The sequence below is a fragment of the Carassius gibelio genome, chromosome B7 (genome assembly GCF_023724105.1).
Source record: "Carassius gibelio isolate Cgi1373 ecotype wild population from Czech Republic chromosome B7, carGib1.2-hapl.c, whole genome shotgun sequence".
Lineage (NCBI taxonomy): Eukaryota > Metazoa > Chordata > Actinopteri > Cypriniformes > Cyprinidae > Carassius > Carassius gibelio.
Genome location: NC_068402.1, coordinates 40177663 through 40198543, shown reverse-complemented (window position 1 = coordinate 40198543; position 20881 = coordinate 40177663). Strand labels below are relative to the sequence as shown.

The 20881-nt window shown below is 39.9% G+C and overlaps 3 protein-coding genes across 37 annotated transcripts in view; 2 read left to right on the top strand and 1 right to left on the bottom strand.

The window, feature by feature from the left end:
- The window catches only part of LOC127962387 (histone H2B), a 966021-nt gene that overhangs the window by 517908 nt on the left and 427232 nt on the right, over positions 1–20881 (top strand). The window lies entirely within an intron of this gene.
- LOC127962369 (histone H3-like) overlaps positions 1–20881 on the top strand; it is a 931300-nt gene that overhangs the window by 484635 nt on the left and 425784 nt on the right. The window lies entirely within an intron of this gene.
- The window catches only part of LOC127962334 (receptor-type tyrosine-protein phosphatase delta-like), a 398656-nt gene that overhangs the window by 253690 nt on the left and 124085 nt on the right, over positions 1–20881 (bottom strand). For all 34 annotated transcript variants that reach the window (XM_052561877.1, XM_052561880.1, XM_052561892.1 and 31 more), the window contains exons 4-5: positions 11797–11870; positions 5641–5712 (exon numbers count right to left, since the gene is read on the bottom strand). The gene's annotated coding sequence lies outside the window, so the exon portion shown is untranslated. The remainder of the gene's footprint in view (positions 1–5640; positions 5713–11796; positions 11871–20881) is intronic.

Below are 20881 nucleotides of genomic sequence, written 5' to 3'. Positions count from 1 at the left end.
CTTCCACCAGCACTAAGAGGAAAGCACAAATTGTTCTCAATAAAAAATAAAAAAAGTATGCAAAGACCAAACATTGAAATGACTACAACTGAAGAGCAACATCCTTTTCATCTGCTTTGAGAGATTTCATCTGCCATCTTAGTGGCTGTTTGCTTTCCTCTTACAGCGTGATTCACCTTGTGAAGTCATGCAGGACGCAACAACTACAATCTCAACACAAGCAAGACCTTTTACCAATGTAAGCCAAGTTTACATGTTTCTCTTACAACCACTCTGCCTCCATTCTGCACATCTTTGTCCAGTTTGCATCATTCTGCAAGCCTCCACCTGTGTCCATTAGGACTGAGGATGGAGTACCTCCTGCTGCTGTCCAAAGGAGCCGGGGACCAGGTTAAACATGTAGAAATGGAATTAAAGGAAAAGTTAATGGAGATTAGAGACTTGTATCCAAGGATGATTGCTGAGGGATAAGTTGAAGGATGTTTGGAGTGGCATGAGCAAGGACTTTAAACTGATGTGAGACATCTAGGACAGACCCTTGCCCCTTATTAAACACAAGCTGGTGCCTACCATGCCTACACATCTGAGAACAAGTTGACATTCGCTGCTGACCAGGTTAAGATGGAGGAGGCTTTACCAGGGTGTGCTGATGAGATTAGCCGAGTGCTTCATTTCCCGTTCAACCCAAGTCCCTCTGCTCTAGGAAACTTTATCTGGATCCAATATCAACGAGAGTCTACAGGCGACTACAGATCCATCACACTGTGAAGACTAGGGCTGTGTATCGCCAAATAATACAGTGCTTTCAAAGTTTGGTTTCAAAATGTACACTGGGGTGAGCTCAAACCCTAATCAAACACACGTCTTAAGCAATCATTGAGACTTTATTATATTTTATTTAATTTATCGCAGGTGTGTTTGATCAAACTGGAGCTGAACTCTGTAGGACAAAGTTGCCAGCCCTGGTTTACAAACACATTGATGCAAAGACCTAACAGATACAGAGAATCGGACAATTCCAGACCTGGAACAGGCTACTCTTGTTTTCCCCACTGGTCTGGCAGCTTTGTGAGGTTCATGTGCTTTTATTACCCTCCACCTCACATAACTAGGTTAATGCAGGTGGATGCCGCTGTGATCTCTTGGATCACTGACTGCCTCTTGGGCAGAACTGTGTGTGCTGAGCAACATATGAGCTCCTCAGGCAACAGCTCCATCCTCATGATCTTAAGACCCCCTACACTTCACCACTTGCAGACCCAGTTGAAAAGAGCATCAGTCATGAGATGTGTCCTGAACGCTTCTCAATGAGGTAAGTTCTCAGATGACTTTGTTGACTCTGAGTTTCTTCAGTGGTTGTACTAAAATGATGCCATGTATATTCTTGCTCTCTGCTGTTGTATTCTGGGAAACGGTAACTAAAGCAGAAGCTCATCAAAATAACAGGTTTGGGTTAGATCTGGAATGATGTCTTAATTGCAGATCATTATGGACAACATGAGCCACCCAGCTCCTGGTGTGTTTGGAATGAAGAGCACGTTCTGCAGCAGCAACCTCACAACAGAAGGTCATCTATCTATCTATCTATCTATCTATCTATCTATCTATCTATCTATCTATCTATCTATCTATCTATCTATCTATCTATCTATCTATCTATCTATCCCTTCATTCTTATTTTATTAGTGCTCCGTCAGCAGGAAAGTGGCTGTTCTCTCTCCCCTGATCTGTCGTTCGCTCTGGGTCCCGGTCGACTCTGTTCTGCTCCAGAAATCCATTAGAATCCATTAGAATCTCTGTCTCAGCACACTGATGCCGGACGAATGAACCGATCACCATAAAAATGTCACTGAGAAAAACACAGGCCTTGTGTTATTTGCATGCGTTTGGAGCACAGCGCAGGATTTATGGAAAGGTCAGCCGCTGAAGGTGAAGGTTTACGAACTGTGAAGAGATGCTCGGTGCTGTTATCACCACGGCGACAGAGACAGAGAGAGGGGGGGGGGGGGAGTGAGAGAGAGAGAGACACAGAGAGAGAGAGAGGGAGGGAGAGAGAGAGTGGGGGGGGGAGAGTGAGTGAGTGAGAGAGAGAGGGGGGGGGTAGATAGAGATAGATAGACAGACAGACAGACAGACAGAGAGATAGATAGATAGATAGATAGATAGATAGATAGATAGATAGATAGATAGATAGACAGACAGACAGACAGACAGACAGACAGACAGACAGACATAGAGATAGATAGATAGATAGATAGATAGATAGATAGATAGATAGATAGATAGATAGATAGATAGAGAGACAGACAGACAGACAGACAGACAGACAGACAGTCAGACAGACAGACAGACAGACAGACAGACATAGAGATAGATAGACAGACAGACAGACAGACAGACAGACAGAGAGATAGATAGATAGATAGATAGATAGATAGATAGATAGATAGATAGATAGATAGACAGACAGACAGACAGACAGACAGAGAGACATAGAGATAGATAGATAGATAGATAGATAGACAGACAGACAGACAGACAGATAGATAGATAGATAGACAGACAGACATAGAGATAGATAGATAGATAGATAGATAGACAGACAGACAGACAGACAGACAGACAGACAGATAGATAGATAGACAGACAGACATAGAGATAGATAGATAGATAGACAGACAGACAGACAGACAGACATAGAGATAGATAGATAGATAGATAGATAGACAGACAGACAGACAGACAGACAGAGAGATAGATAGATAGACAGACAGACAGACAGACAGAGAGATAGATAGATAGATAGATAGATAGACAGACAGACAGACAGAGAGATAGATGGATGATAGATAGATAGATAGATAGATAGATAGATAGATAGATAGACAGACAGACAGACAGACAGACAGACAGACAGACAGACAGAAAGAGAGATAGATAGATAGACAGACAGACAGAATTTTGATAAATAAGTCGCACCTGACTATAAGTCGCAGGACCAGCCAAACTATGAAAAAAAAGTGTGACTTATAGTCCGGAAAATACGGTACTTAGCTTCATATAAAATCAATAAAAATCCATGTCATGTCCTGATTTAGACACGTTAGCAACCATGAGGGTCTGTTTGACTGTGTGTTCTGTCCCCGGTCTCTCTACTGTTTGTATCCCATAATGCTCCTCTCTCCAGAGAGTGGCACCTAATCAGCTCTATTCTGATGCCACAATGAGGGACTGATTCTCACATCTGATACGAACAAACACACACAGTGTGATGAAGCTAGAGCTCGTATGTGTGTCATCAGTACATGCATTCATGTTCAGAGTCAGTCGGTGCCAAAAAGCCAAGGATAATTACATATCATTATTCATTTTCAGGGTGTTTACGAATTCAAGCATCAGTATTATTATTGCTCATAGTCATTTGAATAAGTTCGAAACATCGGCACATCGCAGAGCTGCTTTCCACACCAGACAGTGAGAAGACACCTAAAACCAGCAGCACACAAAATCTGGCTGTTGTCATTGTTCATGGAAAGACTTCAGTCCTAAACCTACCACAGATCATACGTGTGTGTGCGTGTGTGTGTGTGTGTCATCTACACCCTAGGAGCAACGTTTGCATGCGATTGCATCAGAGACAATGATCAGACAAAACACAACCCCACAACAAAACTGAGTCCAAAACAATGATAAAAGAGAGAAAAACCAGTCCGGCAGACAGAGGCTTTCTGAAGAGGAGGAGAGAACTCTGGGAAAGCACTGACAGTCACAGATGGCACAGGAACGGTTTTCTGTGTGTTTACAGAAGCGAGGATGACGACTGGAGAGAGACTGGCTTTCTCAAATCCCTGTCCAGGAATCAGACCACAACCAGCAGATAAAGTGAGCGTGATCAGACTGCCCCCTGCTGGAGAGCCTGCAGAACACACACTAACACTGACTGAAGGACCACCACTACTGCTACAGATCTATAGTCCATGCAGATCATGTGCTACTGTAGATCACGTTCTGGTCATTATTATTTAATAATCAGATAATCGACTGCTGTTATGTTGATTTATTTTATTGGGTTGATTGATTGATTAATTTTATATAGCTCAGTAGAGCAAGCCACTAGCAACACCAAGGTATGGGTTTGATTTCCAGTAACACAAGCTCTAAATGTGCACTGTACAGCGCTGTATATCTGTCTCTAACAGCGATCACATCCGCTGGCCTTGAATACTTGCTTCCTTATTTATGCTTTATTGCCTTGCTACATTTAATGATGTCAGCTACAAAAGAAAAGCATTATAACATTCATCATTTACACTGTATTTATAACATTTTAATGGCATTAAAAGTTACTTTACAAGTGTTTTGTAACATCAATTTAGGGATAATCTGGACCTTATTTAGATACATATAAAAAATAAAAATCAGTAATAATAATCAGAATAAAATACCATTTTCTAGAAGGTGAAGGACGCGGGTTGTGTTCAGATTGCATCAGTCGCTCACTGAACACTGCGCAGTACACACTGTAGACTGAAACAGTGCTGCTCTTCATGATGCTCTTCATGAGCAGATTTCAGTCTCATCTCAGTGTGTGTGTGTGTGTGTGTGTGTGTGTGTGTGTGTGTGTGTGTGTGTGTGTGTGTGTGTGTGTGTGTGTTCTGTGGTGTTACACTGACATCTGCTGGTGGAGCTCATGATGACAGTTGTACTATAACACCTCAGCAGGACTATCACCTTCACACTGAGCTTTTATCAAAACCAAATCAAAATGAATGTAATATGCACTCTTAATGAAAATATAGAAATGCAGAAAGGTGTGTTTGAGGGTTAGTCTACAGAAGAGCAAAGATCATGAGCTCTATAATATTATTAATGATTTTATATTTCACAAGAAAGGTAAGTTGTGTGTGTGTGTGTGTGTGTGAGAGAGAGAGAGAGAGAGAAAGAGAGAGAGAGAGAGTGTGTGTGTGTGTGTGTGAGAGAGAGAAAGAAAGAGAGAGAGAGAGAGAGAGAGAGAGAGAGAGAGAGAGAGAGAGTGTGTGTGTGTGTGTGTGCGCGCGCGTGTGTGTGTGTGTGAGTATAATGTCATGGGTATGACACAGGTATTACAAGGAGAGGGTGACTTATGAGGACATAACCCATGTCCCCATTTTTCAAAACACTTATAAATCATACAGAATGAGTTTTTTTGAGAAAGTAAAAATGCACAAAGTTTCCTGTGAGGGTTAGGGTTAGGTGTAGGGTTGGTGAAGGGACATAGAATATACAGTTTCTACAGAATAAAAACCATTACACCTATGGGATGAACACACTTTACACAAAAACAAATGTGTGTGTGTGTGTGTGTGTGTGTGTGAGAGAGAGAGAGAGAGAGTGTGTGTGTGTGTGTGTGTGAGAGAGAGAGAGAGTGTGTGTGTGTGTGTGTGTGTGAGAGAAAGAGAGAGTGTGTGTGTGTGTGTGCGTGTGTGTGAGAGAGAGTGTGTTCATTCAGTATCAAGGTCTATACTGCACTTGAGAACAGCCTTGTTGCAGCTGAAGAGCACCAAACTGACTCTCAGATGTAATGAAATGACTCTTGACTGACTCTAGAGCAGTGTTTGCGTGAATCAGACGTGAATCTGTGTGTTTGTTGCCTAGACTCACCAGCTCGATTTACGCTGGTTCCATCTGGATCCCTGAACCAAGACTCAGAACACACTCCGAGCCGGACCACACCTGCGGGACACAGAGATCGTCACACACACACACACACACACGTCTCTGTCTTATCTCTGAGTCATTTATCTGTCTGTTTCTCCATTCATTTCAACATCTGTCCAATTCCTGTCTGCAGTGAGTGTTTCCCGTCACCCAACAACCAAACAACCATAAACCAAACAGGCCTCAACCTTATATATTCTGTGCAAATGATCTACATTTTACTATGTATAAATATGAAAACTGCTAACACATTTTGTTTCCCAGAATATTCCTAGAAGGTTAGTTTTTGATTCCCAGAATGTTATTTTGTTAAGGTTTGTTTTTGACTAACGAGGAAAGTTTTCTTAATGTTATTTTTTGGGTTAGGGTTAGGGTTTATTTCCTAAGGCACATGTCCTAATTGAACTATAGCCAAATCCTGGCTTTGTCTACTCTCTGCATGTAAAGCCAATATCATTATTATCTTTCAAATTCTAATAAATAAACAAATTAAACAAAATGGTACAAATAAAGTGCAGCTCATGCAAAGCATGCAATGACTGTGGCAACTTCACTATTTGAAAGGATACTTTGGCAAAGTTATTGCTTTTTTTATTCAAACTGATTTTGTATGTCATGAATATCTCATTGTCCTTAAGAACGAAAGTTATACCATACACACATACAAACAAAACAAATCTGAGCTATATCAAGCTCATAGACACTAGAAGAGTGATAATACACTTACAGTAGATCATGAAATGAGATAAAACATGGATACTTGGTTCACTAGAACAAAGCAATTTTTTTAAAAACTATTTTTAAGAGATTTTCTTTGACAAAATATTTGTATTTTAATCATAAAATGCAAAACAATGCATTCTTTTAATCTACAATTATTTTGGTAAGCTACTGATTATTTTCACTATTGAGTAATCTGATTATTATTATTATTATTATTATTATTATTATTATTATTATTAATAATAATAATAATAATAATAATAATAATAATAATTGGTAATTAAAAATAGACCCAAGACCACAAAAATACAAAATAAATAAACAAGCTTTAGTATGATTTTATTTATATATTAACGGTGATGCAATAGCTGGTTCAAATAAAGTATAAAAACATGTACATGTACAGTAATTACCTAGTATTATAATAATACAACTTTTTGAATGGTTGAATGTTTTATTGAACAATATAACATGACTATACACAATATGAAAGTAACCATCCTAAGTGCATTGTTTTATAAGATATTCCTGCAGAGGGCGCAAACGGCCTGGCAATATTTCACCTTACAGTGTGATTCAACAACATTTAAATCCATTCTATTTTAATATTTGGCCACATGCAAACTCAGAGCAAGGTTTTGAATCTCATTTTGAAATCAGGATGTACATCAGATAGCATATTTAGAAATATGTTGATGTATTCTCCTGTGTTGGCATAGGTTTTTAAATGATTTAGGCCTATGTTACAAATATAGTGAAATAATGACACTGTTTTCCCAGATGAACATTATGCAAGCCAAACTCACAGCATATTGAAGGAGTTCATGGATAGAGTTGCTTTGATGGAGATGCATTTTATGCTTTTATATGACAACAGTGAAACACATCAGACTTTACATGCATTCCCAAATGAAGCCCAAACAAACATCACATGCAATAATTGACAATATAATGCAAGCACTATCAAAGATTTTACTACAAATTCAACTTCATACTGATATTATAAGACTGGTTATCACTTCAAGTTTTATTGTCAAGTTTAATATTGCAAGATCTTGTGTACTCTTGAAAGTGGCTCTGTATTTAAACTGATTATATATATATATATATATATATATATATATATATATATATATATATATATATATATATATATATATATATATATTAGGGGTGTAACGATACGCGTATTCGTATTGAACCGTTCGGTACGAGGCTTTCGGTTCGGTACGCGGTACGCATTATGTACCGAACGGTTCGTTGAACTAATTAATTATATTTGAAAAAAAAAGTGAAATATAATGATATGCGTTCAACAAGGTAGCCCAATAACCCAAACGACGTAACAGGCAACGCCCCTGACACCCCCGAAGAAGAAAAAACACCAACTTATATGTTGATGTTAGGCTACTCAGTCAGGCGCTCGCTCACTCAGTACGCGCTGAAGGCTTGTTGGAGAATGGCCAATGAGTTTAACAGACCAAAAATAGAAGATCCTCCAATAACCAACAGGTCTGGTGTTTGGGTGCACTTTGGATGAATACTTGAAACATGTCAACTCATTTACGCCGACATCACCTTGGTGTGTCAGTATCTGGGAAAAGACAAAAAAAAAAAAAAAAAACCTGTTGGTAATTGGAGGATCTTCTATTTCTGGTCTATTAAATGCATTAGACATTTTGCAACAAGCCTTCAGCGCGTGCTGAGTGAGCGAGCGCCTTAGGGGCCGTTCACATATCGCGCCTAAAAACACGTGGAAAACGCTAGGCGTGTCTTTCTTCTTTCCAAAGCGCTCGGGCAGAAGCGCCCCTGAGGCGTCTGTCTTTGCTAAGCAACAATGACGTGCTGTTATATATATTATATATATATATATATATATATATATATATATATATATATATATATATATATATATATATATATATATATATATATATATATATATATAATAAATATAATAGTTTTATACCCTAACCCTATAAGCTATTTTCATACAGACTGTCTTTTCAAATTTCAAGTATTTTTCAAGTACCTTTTAATAAACATTAGGTTCACAGGGTTATACAAATAACCTAAAAATAATAATAAGGAAAGTATCTGTCTGGGTTTTATATATATATATATATATATATATATATATATATATATATATATATATATATATATATATATATATATATATATATATTTATATATATATAATATATATAACAGCACGTCATTGTTGTATATATATATATATAGTACAGACCAAAAGTTTGGACACACCTTCTCAGTCAAAGAGTTTTCTTTATTTTCATGATTATAAAAATTGTAGATTCACACTGAAGGCATCAAAACTATGAATTAACACATGTGGAATTATATACATAACAAAAAAGTGTGAAACAACTGAAAATATGTCATATTGTAGGTTCTTCAACACTCTGCATTCTCTTGATGAGATTCAAGAGGTAGTCACCTGAAATGGTCTTCAACAGTCTTGAAGGAGTTCCCCGAGAGATGCTTAGCACTTGTTGGCCCTTCTGTCTTCTGTCTGTGGTGCAGCTCACCCCTAAACCATCTGGATTGGGTTCAGGTCTGGTGACTGTTGGAGGCCAGGTCATCATCACTCTCCTTCTTGCTCAAATAGCCCTTGATGCCTTCAGTGTGAATCTACAATTTTCATAGTCATGAAAATAAAGAAAACTCTTTGAATGAGAAGGTGTGTCCAAACTTTTTGTCTGTACCGTATATATATATATATATATATATATATATATATGTGTGTGTGTGTGTGTGTGTGTGTGTGTGTGTGTGTGTGTGTGTGTGTGTGTGTGTGTGTGTGTGTGTGCGTGCGTGCGTGTGTGTGTGTGCGTGTGTGTGTGTGTGTGTTTGTGTGTGCTTTCCTGGCACAGGGTGTATGTGAAATGTCTAGTGCAGTAGTGTGGAGTTTGGAGGTGTTTGTAGTTAGTGCATGCTTTTTAGCTACCGCCGCTGGCTAGCCCCCTAATAGGGGTGAAAAGAGGAGCCGAGTGCGTAAGTCTCCTCCGCCAGTACACAGCCTCTCCACCACCAAGACTTTTGTAGTGCCTCTTCATGGCCACACATTGTAACTGGGTACCTCGCAGTCCCAGGCTGAACTGCAGGGAATCTCGGAGCAACAGTGGGCCCCAGAGATGTGGTGTGCAGGACCACCACATGGTGGACATGCCCTGACGCCCGTCAACCACTGCCCCAGCTATGGGTAAATAGCCCCACTGCCTTGTGGGTTAGCATCTCGAGGCAAGGCTAAGGGAGCACACCCCAACAGAAAAGCAATGCGCTGGTGGTGCACAATAGGCAGGCCTAAACAGAGATGGGTCCTGGCAGCCTCCTGCAGCCAGGATGGGGAGCTGGTCGTCCTGGGCTTACCCATGCCACCAGACCTACCTCATCATGGTGAAGACAGTGCTACTGAAGAGTGCGCACCCTCTAAAGCACTTTAAAAATTAAAAGCGCAGGTTTCCACCTGTGACCACGGTGAACATTACCTGGATCTACATCTGGTTGAAATCTGGTGGCGATGGGGTGTCTGACGACGGGGGCAGGTTTGAATAGGCTGGAAGCTCTTAGTCAGAGATCTGCACATCAGCGGTACACAGAGTATTGGTCGCTAACAGCTGGGGTTGAGTGGCAGCTGTTCTCGGCAGACCCCAGTGTGACTGAGCAGCCCTATTAAGGGACCGCACTGCTCACCTCAAGTTGAGGAAGGGTGTAGAAAAGGTGGCCTAAAAAATGCCCACTCAACTCATACCTGGACAGGATACCGCACCTGTCGGGTCATTCCACTTCTGCGGTCGAAATAAAGAAACAAATCCTACAACCTTAAACTGGAAACATGGAACATAAGAACTCTCCTGGACTCCTATGGCAGGTCTGAAAGACCCCATAGAAGAACAGCCCTGGTTGCAGCCGAGCTGCACCGATATGATATCAACAATGCTGCCCTGAGTGAAACCAGGCTCCTTGATGAGGGGTCTCTGACAGAGGAGGGACACTTTGGGGAACACACTTAGGAACATAAACAACTTTGGTAAGATATATCTTTCGAGGTCTTCTTAGCGCGCTAAGAGTGAGCGTTATCAGGGAACCGGGCCCTGAATGGTTTAGCACCTCAGTATTTGAATGAGCTCTTGTTACATTATAATGCTCTACGTCCGCTACGTTCTCAAAACTCAGGCAATTTGATAAAACCTAGAAAATCTAAATAAACTGCGGGCAGCAGATCCTTTTCCTATTTGGCTCCTAAACTCTGGAATAACCTACCTAACATTGTTCGGGAGGCAGACACACTCTTGCAGTTAAAATCTAGATTAAAGACCCATCTCTTTAACCTGGTTTACACATAAAACACTAAAATATTTCTAATATTCAAATTAGTGGTGGACCGTTATCGGCGTTAACATGCTGTGTTAACACGAGACTCTTATCGCTTAATCTATTCGACACTGAACCGAGCTCTCTTCAGCGAAGTTCTCCTCGAAGTCCCTCCTGCATCTGAACTAACAAATACAAATCGCAGTTTGAACAAACAACAAGATGTGAAAGAGCCCAATTCAGTACTCGCGGTGATCTGGTGTTCAGGGCTCACGCAGAGAAAGGCGTCTCAAAACACTTCAACATCGAATTTGCTTATTTTTGCTCTTGTGCCGACAAATACATACACAATATGTGGAATTAGTTTACATAAATTTTCGAAAACAGGAGATGTGCCCCTTTTCTAATGCACCACCTAGCTTTATAAACCCCTTCTCAAAGACTATTTGGGTAACACGCATATTCTGAATGCCTTCAGCAGAATTTGAATGAGCCATTTTAATCTAGATTAATCTAAATTAATATAGATTAATTTCAAGATCACAGTGAGATTAATCTAGATAAAAAAAAAAATAATAATAATCTATGCCCACCACTAATTCAAATCCATTAAAGGATTTTTAGGCTGCATTAAGGTAAATCGGAACCTGAAACACTTCCCATAACACCCGATGTACTTGCTACATCATTAGAAGAATGGCATCTACGCTGATATTAGTCTGTTTCTCTCTTATTCCGAGGTCACTGTAGCCACCAGATTAGGTTTAATAAGCCTTATATTTCGAACCCATTACGCCCAACTTTCTTTTTAACCATTTTGCAGTTGACAGAATCACTGCAATATTAGTTCATGCCAAACAACCATCTAACATAGGGTACTGTTGGCTTGACAGGCTGCAAACTGCTGAAGCAGATTTAAAAGGACACAAACGAGACTAGGGAGAGATCAGAAAGTATTTAATTATAATTATCTGTTTATTTATTTTTACATTTTAAATTGTTTCAAGTTTTGTAAATCACAGCTGCATTTGGTCTTACCATTCATGAAGCCCTCGTCATCTGAGCTGTCTCCGGCCAGAGGAATGAAAGAATAAAACCCCTCAGAATCTCACCTGGAAGACAAGAGCAAAACAACAGAAATGGGTTACGTTTCAGAATTCAAACTGTTTGTTCCCTATTGGTAGTGTATGAATTTCTTTTTTTTCTGTTTGGAGTTCATGATGTGCTGGATACGTCTCGATTTTGCTTTGTTTCTAGATTTGTGGTGGTCCAATCACAAGTGTTCAGCACAAAGTACATGTGTAAATGGGGTACAAAAACATTCGTCACATCTGATGTTAAATTATTCACTGATGTTAAAGTCAATATGGAAAACTGTTTCTGAATTGGAATGAAAAACAATACAGGTAATTGCAACTTATCTTACAAATAAAATAATTCATTATTATTATTATTATTATTATTATTATTATTTTATAAAAAAAAAAAAAACAATTGCAAGTTCCAGAAGTTTTCTTTAGAAGACAGATATTTTCACCAGTAAGATAACCATTCTGATAGATCAATTTAAATGGATCATTCATCCAAAAATTAACATTCTATCATTAAATTGTCAAAGTATTTATTCTGGATTGACACAGAACAGAAGACATTGTTAAATAAAGTTTTTATTTTGGTTACTTTGCGCATGCATTTTTTTCTCGTAGCTTCATAAAACTACTGTGGAACCACTGATTTTGATGTCCTTACTTCTTTTCTAGGGCTTGAACATGGTCGTTGCATTGCTGTCTGTGCAGGGTCAGAAAGTTCTCGGATTTCATAAAAGATATCCCAATTTGTGAAGTTGGACAAAGGTCTTACAGATTTGATGGGGGATAATTAATGCCAGAATTTTTATTTTTGGCTGAACTATACCTTTAAACTACATGTTATGTTGCAGTTCCTCATTCTTTTATATTTTACGTGCCAAAGCCAGTTTTTACTTACATTTGGCTTGGCGTATGTTATATTTTGACTTGCTGGTGTGCTGTTTTTTTTTTTTTTTTTTTTTTTTTGCGCTCATTCTCATCAAAGCTGAATCATGTCCTAATCTTATCAAATAACCACATCCCATGAATCTTTGCGTTTTCTTCCCAACTGTACATCCATCCCTCAGGTCTCTTTTTTCATTTTTTCACATCATATTAACTGTGCTAGCCGAATGTGTAAACAGCAATCTGTCTCATGTGACCAGGTGTAATCAGGCCTCTGTGTGCTTCATTACAGTAGTTTGTCTAGCCACATGACAACTGATGATTGACTGGATGATTGATTGACCGATTAGATTCAGGAGCTCCACACACTGTCAGACCTGAGCAATTACTCTCCAAGGACGATGCAATAAAACAGCATTAAAAAAATTCCTTTCCACACTCTCGTTCAGTTTTCTCATGTCAGTCCCTGGAGCCTAGCGTTTTATTTAGAGTCACTGCTAATTATGTGGATGGTTCTGTTTACTCTTCAGATCAAAGTTTCTCCTCTCTGTGTTATTCACAGTCCTTTCATTAGCATGAAAAAAAGGCCTTTCGCACCACCCCTAAGAAACCTCATTAATTAGTTTGCATGATGAGTTTAAAGATTTAGAGTTAAATCGGCCATGCTAACGGATTCCTGTCTAATTTCCTTCCACTTCCATCTGGAGTCATGTCAGTGGCCTCAAAATCAGGTAAATGTACACATCACGCTTGATGAAAGAAATAGACTGGCTATATTGTTCTTTATAATCAGAGTCAAATGACTAGCTTAATGCATGAGTGTGAGTCTGAATTGCACTGATGACACTGCACTTGATGCTGAACTAATAAAAGATAAATTACAGTGCACCTAATTGTGCCAACGGTTTTCATTTTCTTGATCATACGATGTGCAATACTGTCAGTTTCCACAAATTTGACAGATAGCATATAGAAATGTATGAGCGCAACTGTATGAGAACAATATATATATAATTGAATTCCACACATCCCTAATGAAATTACCCAAAGCGAGCATGAACAACAAAAAAAGTAAAGGACCTAATACTGAGCCTTGTGGCACATCATCATTTACCACTGTAAGATCTGATTTTTGTGCATTTATATAAACAAAGTGGTATCTATTTGAAGCCAGACATCTTGGACAGACTCAAAGGTCACTGAATGGCCAGGATAGGTGAGGGATTTCTAATTTTAAGTCATACAGACTTCTAAAAAGAGAATGATTGATTAAAATAGTAGTAGGGAAGATTACATTTCCTTGGCATTATTTCATCAGTGATGCAGTGATATGCTGATACACCACTGAACCATAGTACTGTCTCTGTAGGGTTTTTATTTGTAATGCAGTGTAGAGAAGTGTAATAAGTGCTCTGTAATCTGAAGAAGTCTTTCGAAGATGTTTTGTCTTTGACCAGAAACACCTCGCATCTGGTTAATTTTTGTAGATACTCACTTTTTGAGTAGTACAACACATGGAGCAGTTTTTTCTCTTTAGATCTCTGTGTTGAGTGGGAACTGTTTGGTGGGGAATCAGTTCTGTCCTCAAACGCTTCACTTTTGTGTGCTAATTTTGGCCCTGCTGCTAATTAACAGCTCTGTGCTGAAGAGTTTGAGCTTGCAGCCTCACAAACAGTGCCCTGCAGTGTGTGTGTGTGTGTGTGTGTTTGAATACCTGCCTGCGCGCACACACACACACACACACAGGTTTGACACCATTCTGTCAGAGCACTGTGAGAGCGAAGCTCACTATTTCTCAAACGAGCAGAGCACAAACGAACCAACAGGAAAGCGTTTCTATCACTGAATCATTCCTAACCGTCCTTCTCTCTCTCTTCCTGTCGGTCTGTCTTCAGAAACAGCTGTCTGAGTGTCCTACGGCTGTCTGGTCCCTGCCGTGACGGTTCCTGACTGTTGAAAAGCTCTTGGTTAATTAACGTGTTCTGTATTAATTCAGACATCCACACAGAGTCATTATTCACAGGAGACGTGTTATACATTTACATGGTGTCTCTGTAATTTAACTACATTTCCAGAGTTTTCAGCAGCAGCAGTGTGTGTGTGTGTGTGTGTGTGTGTGTGTGTGTGTGTTCGGATCATAGCTGCGTCTCCCTGTGTCTATATTTAGTGTGAGTGTGTTAAGAGTCTGCTGGATGTTTATTTGAGATGAAATTGAGAGCAGGTGACAGCGAGCGTGTGGGACGATCTCACGGGACTCAGTGTGATGAGGACGACTGCTGATACGCTAAAGCTTCAATCACTGCTGAGATCTCACACGCTCAGTGTTCATCTGTCTATCTGCATTATCTACCTTTCTCTGTATCTATTAGTTCTATTGTTCTGTGTTCTGTCTATCGTTATTTATTCAAGGATGAATAGGATTAAAATAGTAGAAAGGCATTTTTAGGTCATGCAAATGTGGTAGAGCTCCACTATGCCCTCAAACACACACACACACACACACACACACACACACACACACACAGCTCATTGTAAGTGAATTAATTCGGTGATCTCTCGCTGTGTTTAAGTGGGGCAGACAGCAGGGGAGGAGAAAAGAGCAATATTCATAAATCTACCACAGAACGACAGACAGAGAGAGAGAGACAGCTGGAGGAAATACGGCCAAAAATGGAAATAATGGTCTCCATAAAAAGAGGGAAAAGATGAATTAAAGAGCGGGGCGTGTGAAAGAGCAGATGAAACGAGAGAATGAAGAGACTGTGTGAAAGATTCACAGACGCGCCGCTAGTGTGCACTGTTCAACCGGTAATGACACAGACACTGTCCCAGACACACACACACACACACACACACATACATACAGATCGCTGCAGCCCCAAGAGCATCATGGGAGTAGTAGTTCTCGTGCACTGAAATGAGCTCTCTGTTACTGACATGAACTTCAAGATTACATCATCAGATAAACCAACACACTCGCTCAAACACACACACACACACACACACACTGAAAACATTACAGACAGATGGAAAAGACTTGCTTTAAAAGACAAACGTCTCTGCGGCTCACGGCGATGTTCTGGGAGAAACATCAAACCTGAGCCGTGTCACCCGTCTCACACACTGTCTGTAAACCCTGAAAGAAGCTGAAACGTTCGGCCTTCAGCAGCTCACTGTGAGTGTGTGTGTGTGTGTGTGTGTGTGTGAATGCTGTTTATGTTCTTATTAAGGCTCTATTTTGAGAGTGTAATATATTCTGTGTCTCCAGAGCTTTTCCTGTTTCCAGCAGAATTTCACTCAAGAACACCATTATCTTTCAGAGCTGCAACTCAATAACTAACCACACTCTCAGACAGTGTGTGTGTGTGTGTGTGTGTGTGTGAGTGCGTGTGTGTGTGTGTGTGTGTGTGTGTGTGTGTGTGTGTGTGTGTGTGTGAGTGTGTGTGTGTGTGTGTGTGTGTGTGTGTGTGTGTGTGTGTGTGTGTGTGTGTGTGTGTGTGTGTGTGTGTGTGTGTGTGTGTGTGTGTGAGTGTGTGTGTGTGTGTGTGTGTGTGTGTGTGTGTGTGTGTGTGTGTGTGTGAGTGTGTGTGTGTGTGTGTGTGTGTGTGTGTGTGTGTGTGTGTGAGTGTGTGTGTGTGTGTGTGTGTGTGTGTGTGCGTGTGCGTGTGTGTCGTACATCAGACGAGCTGCAGTCACAACGCTGAAGGTTTGAAGATGTTGAAGTCATGTAAATAAAGCGCGAGTGTGTGACTGTACGTGTGTTTGTTTGTAATGAAATTCAAATCACAGCTTTACGCCTGGAATTTAAACAGGTCTAAAAATAGAGGAGAGATTTGACTCCCGTCTGTCGCACACAGAGACAGCTCTGCAGCCGGACGACAGACAGATTCACAGCATGAATACAGATTGAAATGATGAAAACTTTCGGAAATCACTAACGCTCACGTGGACAAAGAAATGAGTTTCAAACCCTCATGAAAGTCCTTCAGAAACTCCTTTACTTCACAATCCTCTCTCTGTTAAACATCAGTAATCAGTGCAGGAACACAGTCTGAAGAAACCATGATCATATTTCACTTTCTGAAGAGTTTTACATGTCATTACAATGAGCTTTCAGTTCGTTCCACAAAATCTCACATTTAAGGACAAGAGCATCATTTTAATAATAAAAAGTGTCTAAAGGCCCGCACCCTGTTATGGGTCATATATATATATATATATATATATATATATATATATATATATATATATATATATATGTTCCATGTGTTATTCACACCAGCAGCACATTGCAGTGTTTTACACAGAAATCACCATAACTGCTGTTTCCACACAGTGCAGGTCTCCTTCACATCGTGATGTTTGGCTCTGAGCTGTGTTAGTTCTAGCAGCAGCTGGTTAGCACTTTAACTAGATATAACCCCTCCAGACGAGAGGACCGATAGAGAGAGCGCTGGTCACTTCACTGGTGTGTTTGTGTCTTTGTTCAGTCACCTTTGGATGTTCACAAAAATTCTAGTTTATATCTATATCTCCTGGAAGTGATGTCATTTTGGAGGGAACACTGCGGCACAAACATCGATAGATTGGTTGAGTTTTGGGAGGTTTGGTGGTCACTATTTGATCAAATAACATAAATCAGTTTGAACTTGTATCTGAGCTTGGCTAGAGCAGATTTCTGAAGGTCTGATAAACCTTTTTTATGGAAATACTTGCTTACAATATAACACTTGCATTGGCTACTCATTTTTAAACCAGTTTGAAAGGTTCTGCAGGAGAGGAATGACCCACAATCAAAAGACTTCAATAAGACAACCCAATGCACTCTGTAGATGAATATTAGTGAAAATGATTTTACTTCAGGCCAAGGAGGAAATTAAAGTGGACGTAATAGCTGTGTACGATGTCAAAAACATCAGACTTCTTCGTCCGTACAGACACTGTCCTGCGACTCAGTAAATGGCCAGAGCTGATTGGAGTGTCCTGTTCAGACTCGAGCTGTAAATCGAGTGTCATTGTTGGTCAATCTGTTGTGTGGGCTTTCAGTAAAACAGGCATTTCACACTGTGCCTTCACCAGCAGGTGCAGAAACAACCTGATTTGAAAGTAATAGACAAAGACAACAGCGTTAGAGAGGAAATCATATCAGTGACCTTGAAAACACTGAAAACACAAGCGATGAGGACAGCGGCTGCGTCTCAACGACTCGCTCAACTTCAGAGAAACATCTGAATAAAGTCACTTCATAAACATTCACCTTCATTTGTCCCACACACACACACACACACACACTGTCTGTTTTATTTCCTGCTCTGCTGCTGCTTCTCTGGTTTTCTTTTCATGTCCTCCTCGTCTCCGTCTGTTTATCCGTCAGATCGTCTCAACAGCTCCCCAATTAGTTAACAGGGAGAAGCGGACTGCTCTGAGACGTTCAAACCCAACGAGCGATACGAGATCTGCAATTCAGATGTGAGACAGAGACAGACGGACCGACGGATAGATGGATAGATAGATAGATGGATAGATGGATGGATGGATGGATGGATGGATAGATAGATAGATAGATAGATAGATAGATAGATAGATAGATAGATAGATAGATAGATAGATAGATAGATAGATGATAGATAGATAGATAGATATATGATAGATAGATAGATAGATAGATAGATAGATAGATAGATGATAGATAGATAGATAGATAGATAGATAGATAGATAGATAGATAGATAGATAGATAGATAGATAGATAGATAGATGATAGATAGCAGGTGCAGGTTCAGATCCTCAGGAGTGAAGTGTTATTGATTGTGATCTAAGTGTAGTTTCTGTGTTTATTAGCCGGTGTTCTGCTGATCTCTGCCGCGCATCGCTCTCTTCTCCACACAAGCACAGCTTCCTCTGTTGTTTCCGGCAGATTTGTCTCGGTCGGCTGTAGCTTTGCTCTGCTGAGTTTATGTTCTTATGTCCGTCCTCTGTCAAAGTTAGTTCTGAGAGAAGAAACATTACAAAGCACAGCTTTACAACACGATGCAGATGTGCTGGTAACAATCCTCATCCTGCATTTATCTTCTCATCTGAAAGATCTTTCTGTCATGCCGTGATCCTCTTGGTTAAGAGAGTTTTCAGGAGTTTATTGCTAATGGTTCAGCTTTGAGATTTTTGTGAGAATCAATATTTCTCAAAGGAGCCAGTTTGATCGAAAGAGCGAGTGAGTTACTTTATTTTCTCCTTTAATCTCTCTTTTGGGCCCTAGCTAATCTCTCTCAGTCTGCTGTGTGTGTCTAGCTCAACATGCTAATGCTAGCACCTTGCTCTTCCAGAGATTCATCCCATCCAATGGCATCTCGTACCTCTGGGATCTGACTCCAGCTACGGAGATCTCCAGGTGTTAAGGACCTTCTCGTGTCCATCGGCACAGCAGATTCTCATTACATGAAAACACCATCAATGCTAAGACATCTCTCTCAGTCTCATCAGCATGTCTCATCTGACTGCAGGTCAGTAATTGACTCATATGTGTTTCAGGAAAAACATCTGGGACAGAGCTGATGGTCGGATGAAACACGGCCTCCGTCGAGTCTCCTGAAACGTTCCTCTGAGTCTCTGTCTCTCAGCTACCTGTCCCGATAATTGGCCGCTTATGTGTTTTGTGTGTATTATTTGAAGTCGTTTAGGTAAGAAGACGTCTGTTAAGATCATAATTAGTTTCTACTCGAGGGAGATCTTCGCATCAGATCTCTCTTTATTGTAATTTAGTGAGCTGGAGAGGCAGCAGATGGCACCTGATCCGGATCCGGCTGCTTTCCTCTGACGATCTTCCAGCGTCCCGTTCTTGTGCGGAGTCCAGACTCTGGTTAAAATCTAACTGACACTAAAAATATTAGAAGCTTTTTTTGTTGATTTGAACTAAAGTTACTGTAAGTAACAAATAAATTAGAAGAAATACAAACATTAGAAATGTTGCAATGCAGCTTTATTAAATCATTTTAAACCTGCAGCAGTACAATAACTAACTGAAAATCATGAGGTAAAAATAAATCAACTCTAAATAGCAATATTTAATAGTTCACCCCAAAAAGAAAATAACCTCACCCTCAGGCCATCCAAAATATGATTTTGTTTCTTCATCAGATTTGGAGGGTTGTTATAGATTATTAACTCATACTTTAAAGGAAAGTGACAGCTTGAGATTGTGAATGTCTTAATGCTGGATGTGTTTCAGGTTTTGTCTTCTCCAGATGTTCACTGATGGACTGGAGTGCTGTGGATTATTGTGATGTTTTTATCAGACTCTCATTCTGACGGCACCCATTCACTGCTGAGCATCCATTGATGAGACACTGATGCAGTGCTGCATTTCTACAAACCTGATGAAGAAACGAACTGAGGATGAGGATGTTTCTCAGCACATTTTCATGTTTGTGTGCACTATTCCTTTAAAATGATGCAATAAAACTATAAACACTTAATACACTGTCCTAGTGGTTTATGTTCTCTGGGCTGGTTCATATGTTTTTTACTTTAACATCTTAAACAATAGTGTAGGCATATATGCATGATGTACACAAAAATGACACTGTTTTGAACCTATACTATCTATAGTTTAATATTTAACAGTGTATGGTGAACATATTCCTGCTGTAGGATTTTTCAGGATCATCATGTTCTCACCATGAGCTGTAAGATTTGAGATTTAGCTAAATGATCCTCAATTTTTTCACAACTGCTGCAAAAATCCTGGCCGAAGCGCTTTGAAAGTCCCTGAAAGTTCCTGCATTATCCAGTAAACCCCTGGAGAAACATGCCGTTCCAGGAAAGCCTCAGGAAGCAGTGGAAAAACTCGAGCGAATCGGACCATAAATCACCTCCGGATGCATCTGAAGCGACGCGATCACACCAGAGCCAGATTTGTCCCAATAATGTACTGGTAGATTGCTGACCAATATAGCTGGCATAATGTTTTTTTTTTTTTGTTTGTTTTTTAGCTTGATTTTGTTAATCAAGTTAACAAAAGTTCAATCAGTTAAATGTGAGGTATCTGTGATATATGAGCTTATCTAAGGTCAGGAGGACCGCAGACGGCAGAAGCAAAAACACACTTTAAAAGCTTTTTTTCCAGTATGTTCTGTGGAGTCGGTTTGCTGCTA